General features: G+C 38.0%; 1 long non-coding RNA gene across 1 annotated transcript; it reads right to left on the reverse strand.

Annotated features, from left to right (window-relative positions):
• Positions 1-3,548: 3,548 nt before the first annotated feature.
• LOC137616617 (uncharacterized) lies at positions 3,549-7,309 on the reverse strand. The gene is made up of 2 exons (XR_011039459.1): positions 5,231-7,309; positions 3,549-4,948 (listed from the first exon to the last, which is right to left on the reverse strand). It is a non-coding gene; the product is annotated as an uncharacterized lncRNA (long non-coding RNA).
• Positions 7,310-9,851: the final 2,542 nt, after the last annotated feature.

The raw sequence follows: 9,851 nt of genomic DNA on the forward strand, positions 1-9,851 counted from the left end.
TTCCTTTTCTTCATTTCCTTGCTTTTGACTGATAAAGGGTTGCGCGTCATTGCTGCTACTAGACAGTGTGTACATTTACTACCTGGATAAGGTCTTATAGGCAAAAATATTCCTGCCACAAGAAATTTAAATGTCAAAATAGTGAAATTTGTCTTAGAACAAAAAAAACAAAATATTTTGATATTACTCGATCTTGGTGCTGCTATCTGTGTAGTTGTGCACGAACTACTACTAAATGATTTAAGGCCCGTTGGTAATGAAGATGAAACTTTTGAGTAGAAAGATTACTTGGTTGACATTAACTACTTTGTACGAAATGGAAACCCTTACTCACCATATGGACCAGTAAGTAGAGGAGTACCCCATGTTAGTGTTCTATGTTGTCTCATTTTGTATCTACACAAGTCAACCAAGAGTGCCAAGGTTAAATAAGAAGTGTGCACTCATGAAATTATCCCTTAACTAATTTCATTACAATGGCCGCTTATTAAAGCTAGAATAGTGTGCAATGACTCATGCTATCAGAACTGGCCTTCCATAGAATCCAAGAACATCATGCCGACACGAGAATAGTGCGAGATGGTTTGAAGTTATAGGAGCAAATATTTAGACTTGCCTCTATTGTAGGTTGTAGACTATGTAACAAGACACTCCAAAAGACTATCCATTAATTTCAGATTGCCCAGAACTTCTTTCTGGACAGGGTTCGGTCTAAATCATAACCACAAGAATGAGACTTAGGCTATTAAGGCAACCAAGAAGAAAACTTCAGACTTTCGTTAATAATAGCTGCTTAATATGTGGATTTGATAACGCAGAATGTTGTGCGATACTCTTAAATACCTAGGACTTTTCACACAAGGAGCAAATGCAAGACAGTCACTCTTGATTTACTGGCGATTCTTTCGCTTTAGAACAGTTACCAAATCAAACGGTCCAAGGCAGAATGCATGCACATGCAGGCGAACGTACGAATTGGAGCAATATTCTCAGCAGACAGCAGAGTGAATTAAGAGTCAAGAAAAAGTCGGGCATCCATCCAGAGCCTCAACAACGGTCAAGGGCACTTAAATGGTTTGCCTATCGTTTACTCTTATGTCGTCAACGCAAGTTGGTAAATGTCTACCCACCGTGCATTTGCCCTGTGTGTGGAGGGAGCTTTAGAATTAATACAAAAAAAATTAAGTAGTACTGTATGGTACATGAGTTTCATGTTTGAATAGTTATAGATAGGTTTTGACCAAATAAAGTAGTACTGTAGGGTACATTAGTTTCATGTGTGAACAGTCAGATAGGTTTAGACCAATTAGACACCTTTAATTTTTCTTTTCATGGCACTTCAATCCACATCTTTTCAATATTTTTTACTATTACTTCTCAGGTCATAGTATTACAAACTACAGCTAACAAAGACTTTCAAAAGTTAGTTACATTTCCAATCACTGCATTGAATGACCGGATTTTTTTGTAGTTTGGTTATTGTTAAGGGTAAGCAGTTCAAAGACTGAATATAGTCTGCCAAATCAAAGTACTGTATCTGTAGTAAATTATGGTACACTGTGGGCCATACAAGCTACAATGCTAGTAGTACCCAAAGAGTGATTTGCATGTGAATCTGGTTAGACAGTAGGCAAATTCAGGGCTAGCACCGATTTACTTGTAATTCTTTTGCTTTGAAACTTACCAAATTGTCCAAAGCAAATAGGCACAGGTCGACTATAATGCTGTCCAGACACCAGGCAGAGTGCAATTTGCAATCAGTCAGACACCCATCCAGTGCCTAAACTGGTTATTGACACTGATGGTTTGCCAGTTTTTTTATTTCACAGGGACACTAAGTATGCCTATTTAGTTTTTTACGACCCTTATACTTCAAAGTCACCCATGCATCAAAATTTCTAACAGTCGGCCCACCGTGCATTTGTCCCTAGTGTTTAAAGGTATTCTAGAAAATCAATTCACAGGGGTAGGTATAAAAACACCAGACCAGATGGCCTCAGACCTGTTTTCAACTTCATATATAAATCGCTGAAATTTTAAGTCTGCTAAACCTTGCTGTATAGCTCCCGGGGTTTATCAAAATGCTGTTATCCCAGAACTTACACAGCACAGTACAGCTTACTGAGCTTTTAGACTTCTGACCAATTCTGATGACCATCTCGATCAATTATTTAAATCAAACTGATTCTATAGTTCTAAAAAATTATTGTAAAATTGGTAAGGCATGAATAAAACTGGTACTGGCGTTACATATACTAGAACGCCTCTTACTCAAAACTATGTTCAACCAGTATGTTAGTTTAATTTATCACATTTGATTATGGCACAAGTCAAAATAGTTTCTCTGAAATAGATAATCATTAATAACGTTAACAGGAAAAAATAAAAACTATGTAGTCTTAGCGAGATTTAATAGATACAACGTTAACAGGAAAAAATAAATAATAGATACAACGTTAACAGGAAAAAATAAAAACTATGTAGTCTTAGCGAGATTTAATAGATACCTTTAATAACTTAAAGCCTTTAAGTTTGTGAAAATAAAATTAGGTAAAAAAACCGTTGGAAAAAAAAATATTTAAAAATTTGTATAAAAGCAAGTCTTTTTCTACAATTTGTCCAAATGGTTAACTTGTCCAAAAGCAAATAAAGGAAAAAAAACAGTCAACATTGAAATAGGAATAAAAGAAATTCAAAATTTGTACAAAAGCAAGTCTTTTTCTACAATTTGTCCAAAAGTGACTTGTCCAAAAGTGATGCAACAAAATAACTGGCAAATAATTAAGTAAAAAACATTTGACATTAAAATAGGAATAAAAAAGAAAATCTAAAAATTTTGTACAAAAAGTCTTTCTACAATTTGTCCAAAAGTACAACTTGTCCATAAGTGATACAACAAAATAACCGGCAAATAGCTGTTAAAGGTATTTACACTTTCCCTTTTTAGGCCTAAAAGTACATGAAGTATATTAAACTGTTGCAAAGCAGGCAATAAATAAAGTCTACCCCTAACCTTTAAAGAAAAAATTGTTACAATAAAATTAATTACATTTCAAGAGTAAAAAAAAAGTTTGTGTGCAAGTTACACGTCCCTCTATTATAAAACATCAACTATTAAAATCGTCTGTGACTTTCAGAACACCAAAGTATTTGCAATGCTTGCTTACCAGAATGCATTAAATACCACACGAGGTTGGGCTGAAAGATATATATAGAAAAGCTTATGAGAACCGAGTATGCAATAGAAGAAATAATATTGGAAGGAGAAAGGAATGATGAGGTAGAATCATAAGTATTTAGGAACTTCTCTCCAATACAGGGTCTTCAGAATTGGATTTTAATTAATGAAAGATTGAAAAAGAAATCAGACAGCCAATTTAAGTAAAATTTGGACGTCAAATCACCTGAAAATATATATAAAAATCAGACTATCAGTTTGGAGAGATCCACGTTACTCTACTCTATGGCCAAGAGTCAGATAGTATAGCAATTAAACTATCTCCAATAGATCTAGTTGATTTGAGAACAAAGCTTTCAGGAGATTTGAGAACAAAGCCCTCAGGAGGATAGATGGCAGGCAGGATTAGAAATTAAACCATGAGATTAGTTTAGTGCCATATGTGGAGGAGATCATGAAGGTTAGATGGAGATTGTTTGGGCATACTATTAACACAAGATTAGTTCACCAGGCGTTCAGCCGGGCTCCACAATGCACTTCTAGAGTTTGAAGACCCAGGTCTACATGGCTGAGGACTAAAAAGCGCGAAATGGAAGATGAGTAATTGAGAATTATTAATTATAAGCTAAAGATAAAGAAAACTAGCAAAACCTAAACTGGGACCTCCTTTACGTCAATAGGCTTTTGAGGATACGATGATTATGAGGACGACTTGCCCGCCATAGATAAAAAACTTGATCCATGCCATACATCAACATACACGCACCATACAAACTTACTTAAACGCCCTATATTGAAAACCTGCAAAACTATCAAGATCCTACAAACATAACCTGCAGACTTAAAATTTATACACTGACCCAAATGCAGGAAAGTTTGTAACCACATTCAAAGATACTTTAAAATCCATTTCCACTGTAATGTAGAGAATAGGGTCAACAAAACTCACTTCATTTGTCAAGATGCAACATTAAGACACCTTCAATCTGATGGTAATAAGGGAGTTTAGTCTCGTTGACACGATGACGCCACGGGAGATGTCGAAAACTAGCTTTTTAGAGTTCCCTCCCAGAAAGCTCCAAGCAGATAACTTTCTTCAAAGACTCTTCAGAAGTCTTAAACAGAACATAAATGCTTCTAGCTGGTCGTCAAGAATGAGAACCCAAGACCTGGTGATGCTCTGGGGTAGAAGAGGAAAGTCCCTTCAGAGACTGACTGTCTGAGCCCACAAGATCCACAGGGTCAGGTGGACCTTCGTAAGAATCTCAAAATATTCCCCACTGAGAGCCCCAGCTGGGAGACTGAGCATGGCCTGAAGGATCTTATGTTGGTGGCCACCAATGATCTGTTTAGCATGTTCAGCAAGGTGTAAGCTTGCTCTTCGTCTTCTATAGGGACCCTCTGGATATTGAAGGCAACTTATTTCTTGTTCTGTGTTATGAAATTTAATGAATTTCATATTACTGACCATTTAGGGCAAAGTTCAAGACAGTTTTAATTTTAAATCTAGAAAGCTGGCCAAGACTTTGTAAATCCTTTTAAATCTAATTTCTTCTAAGGTCCTGAAGATTTACGTAACTGTTCTATAAGCCAAACTCATCCTTCTAGTTCCTCATCCAAGCCTTCCATGGTGCATTTTGCCTGAACTGGTTTGCCCGCAGGTAAGATGCACACGTTGTGTTACTCCAGTGCACTCTGACCCAGGAAATTTGCACCGTCTGGCAGAGGGCTCAAAAACTAAGAGGCCAGACATCAACCTTACGTTCACATCTGTAAACCAAGTATTAAAATGATTGAAAACATAAAAATTAGTTTAAACTATGAACACTTAATCTATCGTGTTGAATGTGTCGAAGTCAATATTTACAGATTCAATTAATCAAAGAACTATATGATTTCATAAGACTCTCCTCATCCAAAGTTACATTTCACTCTTTCAGACAGTTATTTAATAGATTTCATTATGTAGCATCAAGTCTTATTCAAACATTTCTTGGTAAACTAAAGGTGCATTTACACGATCGAACTATGTTCGACAGACAAAATCGTTACCATATCACAGGAGAAGCAGGATGACATAAGCGGTGAAACAATAGAAGCAGATCTGGCAAGAAGCAGTGGTACCAGATGAGGGTGTTTACCACCATTTCGAATCTGCTTGCAGGGCATAAACCGGTGGACAATGTTCGAAGGTGATGTCAGTTGGTAACTCGGGCATTTAATTCAGTGTGGCGACTTGGACGACTGGTGCAGTACCTCACTACCATGGTACACTGGAAAAAAAAACAAGGCCAAAAAAATAGCACTATGCAGTATGATCATTGCTGTACTCTGTGAGGAGGAGGAGGAGGAGGAGGAGATGCCAAGAAGGGAATTCTTGAAAAATCGTTGCATGGCTTCCCCTTTCATTTCGCTTTTGCAACCAGTCCTTGCACCATTCCCTTCTTGGCATCATCTCCTCCTCCTCCTCCTCACAGTACATACATACATGAGGCTAAGTTACAATAACCAAGTAAAATTATAATGTATAATACAAATCCCCAATGTTGCATATTGAACACTTTACATTACTTTGTTGACAAATGTATTATAAAGGTGGATTATGGCAATAAAGAAAATATGGCCATGGTTTGGTTTATATTTTTTTTTGTTTTCTCACTATGAGACATACGACAATTACGTACTCACCTCAGGATCAGACACTTCTTCAGGCACATGAGACGCTTGGATATCCATACTTGACACCAATCCATACTTGACACCAATTCTCTCATGCTGTCGCCATCGTTGAAGAAGCAAACGTCATCAAAACACCATAATATGGGGGTGTAAATGTCGTCAGCACCAGTCCCTCCAACATCTTTGATAAAGAAGCAGTAACAGATAATCCACTTCTATTCATTCCTGCCGTTGTTTCATTGATGGTCGCGACACGTTTGTGACTATCCTTGTACACATCAGCCTTGACATTCCATAAGCATGTATTTTGCCGGTATAGTTCTATTACTAGCAGGGTCTTTTCTGTCCTAGGGGCAACTTTTCTCCTTGACCGAGGTGCTGCTGGCCATGTTCACAGGACAATTGAGACCAAGTGAACTGACTGACTTTGAAAATCCTGTACCCAAGTGACTTTGTTCATCGTGTGCCTGGCAGCATTGTATACCTCCACACCAGTGAGTGACGTTTCGATGCTGGGAACACCGAGCGTCCGGTTCACCACTTGGTGCTTTTTTCTGACATCATCAGCGAACCTTTTCGCTTTCCACTGCTAGTTGGCAATAATTATATCTGTCAAACATTGTTCGATCACGTGAAAGAGCCTTTAGAAAAACATAAAACAACATTTCTAAAGAAAAAAACTAAGATAACTGTACTTTCAACGAATTTTTCTCATTTCTACTGCATATGAGCCATTTTACCGTTTTGGACGCCCCCCCCCCCCTTTCCAGAAACAGGTGGAAAAGTAGTATCTTGGGTTGTGCGTAGTACAAGATTTTTAAAAGGGTACAGAAACCAACAAACTTGCTTAACTAGTAGTTCCTAGGTAACTAGTAGTTCCTAGGTCAGCCCCTTGCTGGGGGCTTACCACCGGACCCCGACACCCCTTCCAGGTCATAACCCTTGGCCAGGCGCCAAGCCCCCAGACCCCCCTTCCCGGGTCACAAGCTAAAAGTAATCAAACTTACATTATGGTAAAGTGAATAACTAATCCCTTACCTTACGGTTGACACCTACATCTGTCTTTGCAATCTTTACACGAGCGCTGTATCAGTCAAGTTTGTCCCGTTTATTTCTATGATAATAAGTTTTGTAGTGGGTTGTACTTAGTTTCGTCACTACAGGCGTTTCTGTAGTCTATCCTACTAAAAGCACCACACCACTCGATGCTTCAAGAATTAAATAACTTTAGCATATTCAACAACTAGTTGAATGCCACTAAAAAATTGATTATGTTCTTCATAAACATTGCACGGCACACTCCATAGGAATATAGTTTGAAAATTCATGCCAGAACGGCTAGCCACAACCCTTGCCATAGCTACAACAAAATTAAATTAAGTTTCCATTCATTATTTAAAATATTTAGTCTAACACCAATACTAGAGGACGTTAAGGTAACATTACTCAGCTGAATTTCTATTAGAACTATTTTTTACTGATCTTAATTTATGAAACTTCATAATTGTGATGCAGCTCTCAGCCAATCTACTAATTGGAACTGCTCATGTTTGTGTAAGAAAGCGAGACAAAAACTCCCTAAAAGTAGACATTGCCGTAGAGGCGAGGGTAAAGTTTTGGATTCAACCTAATTGGGAAATGTATTATATTAATATATTTTCCTAGTAAAGCACGTGATAACAAAACACTTCTTCTCAATACATTATTGTCGCTAATGCATACTTAGAGAAAAAAAATATTTCAGGAATTGAAGGTCTTGACTTTTTCTAAGTTTAGTGTTTATCTTTCCATGGGCACGCAAGGTAGCTCTTGTTCGTTTGTATGTCTGTTTTCATCTTACTTGGCTCCGCCCCATTGCGTAATGTGACAATATTTACTTGAATGCGCATTTGCTCCTCCCACTAATGTCGCTCCTCCAATCAAAATACTACTGTGTTCTTTTCAAGGGTTATTATTGGACGATTCATTGGTCTCTCAGTCTTGTTTCAAGGATCTGTTTTTCGTGCAATATAACATTGTAAACGATACTCTTTTGTTTTTTTCCCTATTTCATTATGGGAGAAACCCGTGATTGTCGTTTGTTTTCGGTTTTCAAAAGTTCCGGTTTCTATATTTTCATCACACGTCATTTTACTGTCATGGATCCTCCGGTACGGTTGTGTGAAATATGTCGTTATTCCTATTTTGATGTGATCGGCCGATTTCATGGGAATTATAATGGAACTCCTGAAGTAGTGAATCGTTTTCTAAGGGAGCATTCCGTATTACCTTTAAGTGTCCAGTGTGGTAAATGTGATTCGCCTTTACATTTTCGTGAGGATAGACATGTGTGGTATTGTACCAAATCTGAACGTATTCCAGTACTTGATGATTCAGAAGAGGGTCAACCACAACCTTCCACATCTTGATCATCATCTTCCGTTTAAGGTAAGAAGTGATTTAACAAAATATATATATTCAAATTTACCCCTGGTTAAAGGGGGGGTCGCAGGGGGGGCGAAGCCCCCCCCCCCCCGGTAGGGGTACAGGGCCCCTAGGTTAGGTTAGGTGGGTTTGTTAGGTTCTGTGGTGCCCTGAAAATTACTGTGGCCTTAAGGGGGGGTCGCAGGGGGGGGCGAAGCCCCCCCGGTAGGGGTAAAGGGCCCCTAGGTTAGGTTAGGTGGGTTTGTTAGGTTCTGTGGTGCCCTGAAAATTACTGTGGCTTTAAGGGGGGGGTCGCTGGGGGGCCCTACCCCCCTCCCCCCGGTAGGCCTAGTTAGGGGTATGGGGGAGGGGTGCTGGAACATTAATTATTCATTTATTGCAAATATCATTCAATGCCCCAACACCCTCCCCCCCCCTTCCCCCACCCAAAACCCCGGTTCCCAAAGGGTGTCCCCCATAATTGGTGGGATGAACTAGGGTATACATAGTAAATCTCTAAATCGGTTGGTTTGCAGTCAAAATAAACGTTAAATTCATTGAAACCACACTATTTCTGATGCAACAAATATATTTTTATTGCATTTTTCCAAATTTGGCTTAAACTAAAAATTTACCGAGGCGAGTCTCCCGATATATGAAAAAAAAATGAGGTAAAAACTTATTTAATACCACCTCGCTCAAACACAAATAGAATTTTTCATATAACTTAATACATGCTCTTTTCATGGAGATTTTTTTAAAAAGTGTGTGGCATGCTTAAGTATTACCGAGGATCCCCACATTTGGTGCAAGTTTCCGTGGATTTATCAAGTTAATAAATAAATATTAAAGAGGGGAAAAGTTCCCACTGTTAATCTAAGTCGCCTGTAAATTTTCCTCCACCCAAAACCCCTGGTTCCTACTGGGTCACCCCCATTACCGTAGGATATAGGCCTATTAGGGCATATCTTATTATCCATTTATTAATGTGGAACTTGTTATAAGTTTTCTTATCAGTAAAGTTTGTACCGTGCATTTCCATAAAAAATATCCAACATTCTAGATCTGAAGGGTTAAATTCAAAATGTAAATACACAATTTCCTCCATTTACTGCATATTTTGATGATTCAGGTATAAGGTTAGGGAGTAATCAAATTCTTTATAGATTTTTTTTTTTATCATTGCACTAACATTATCAAGTTACCAAGATACCCAAGTAATCTAAATGTGTATTAGTTAAGGAAATGTAGGCCATTTGACCTCAAAAGGCATGTTGGAAAATTAATTTATTTCAGGAGCTTTGCCCTTAAACCCAAGAAACTCCTTTCAGCCTTACTAGTTCAACCGAGTTGGCCATCAAACACCAAAATGACTAACCACTCAAAATTGCAGGTCAAAGTCATTAAAACGCTGAATAAAGTATATGATCATCAGCAACACATGACAAATTTGACGAATTTGCCAATATCTCATTACAATTAAATATCCTACATGTATAAACTATACATTACATTAGCACAAATACTGATAGCCCGTAACACTCACCGTTCTATACTCAAATTCTTGTAACTTTTCCTCTGACACCTCAAA

This window comes from Palaemon carinicauda, chromosome 22 (genome assembly GCF_036898095.1).
Source record: "Palaemon carinicauda isolate YSFRI2023 chromosome 22, ASM3689809v2, whole genome shotgun sequence".
Classification (NCBI taxonomy): Eukaryota; Metazoa; Arthropoda; class Malacostraca; order Decapoda; family Palaemonidae; genus Palaemon; species Palaemon carinicauda.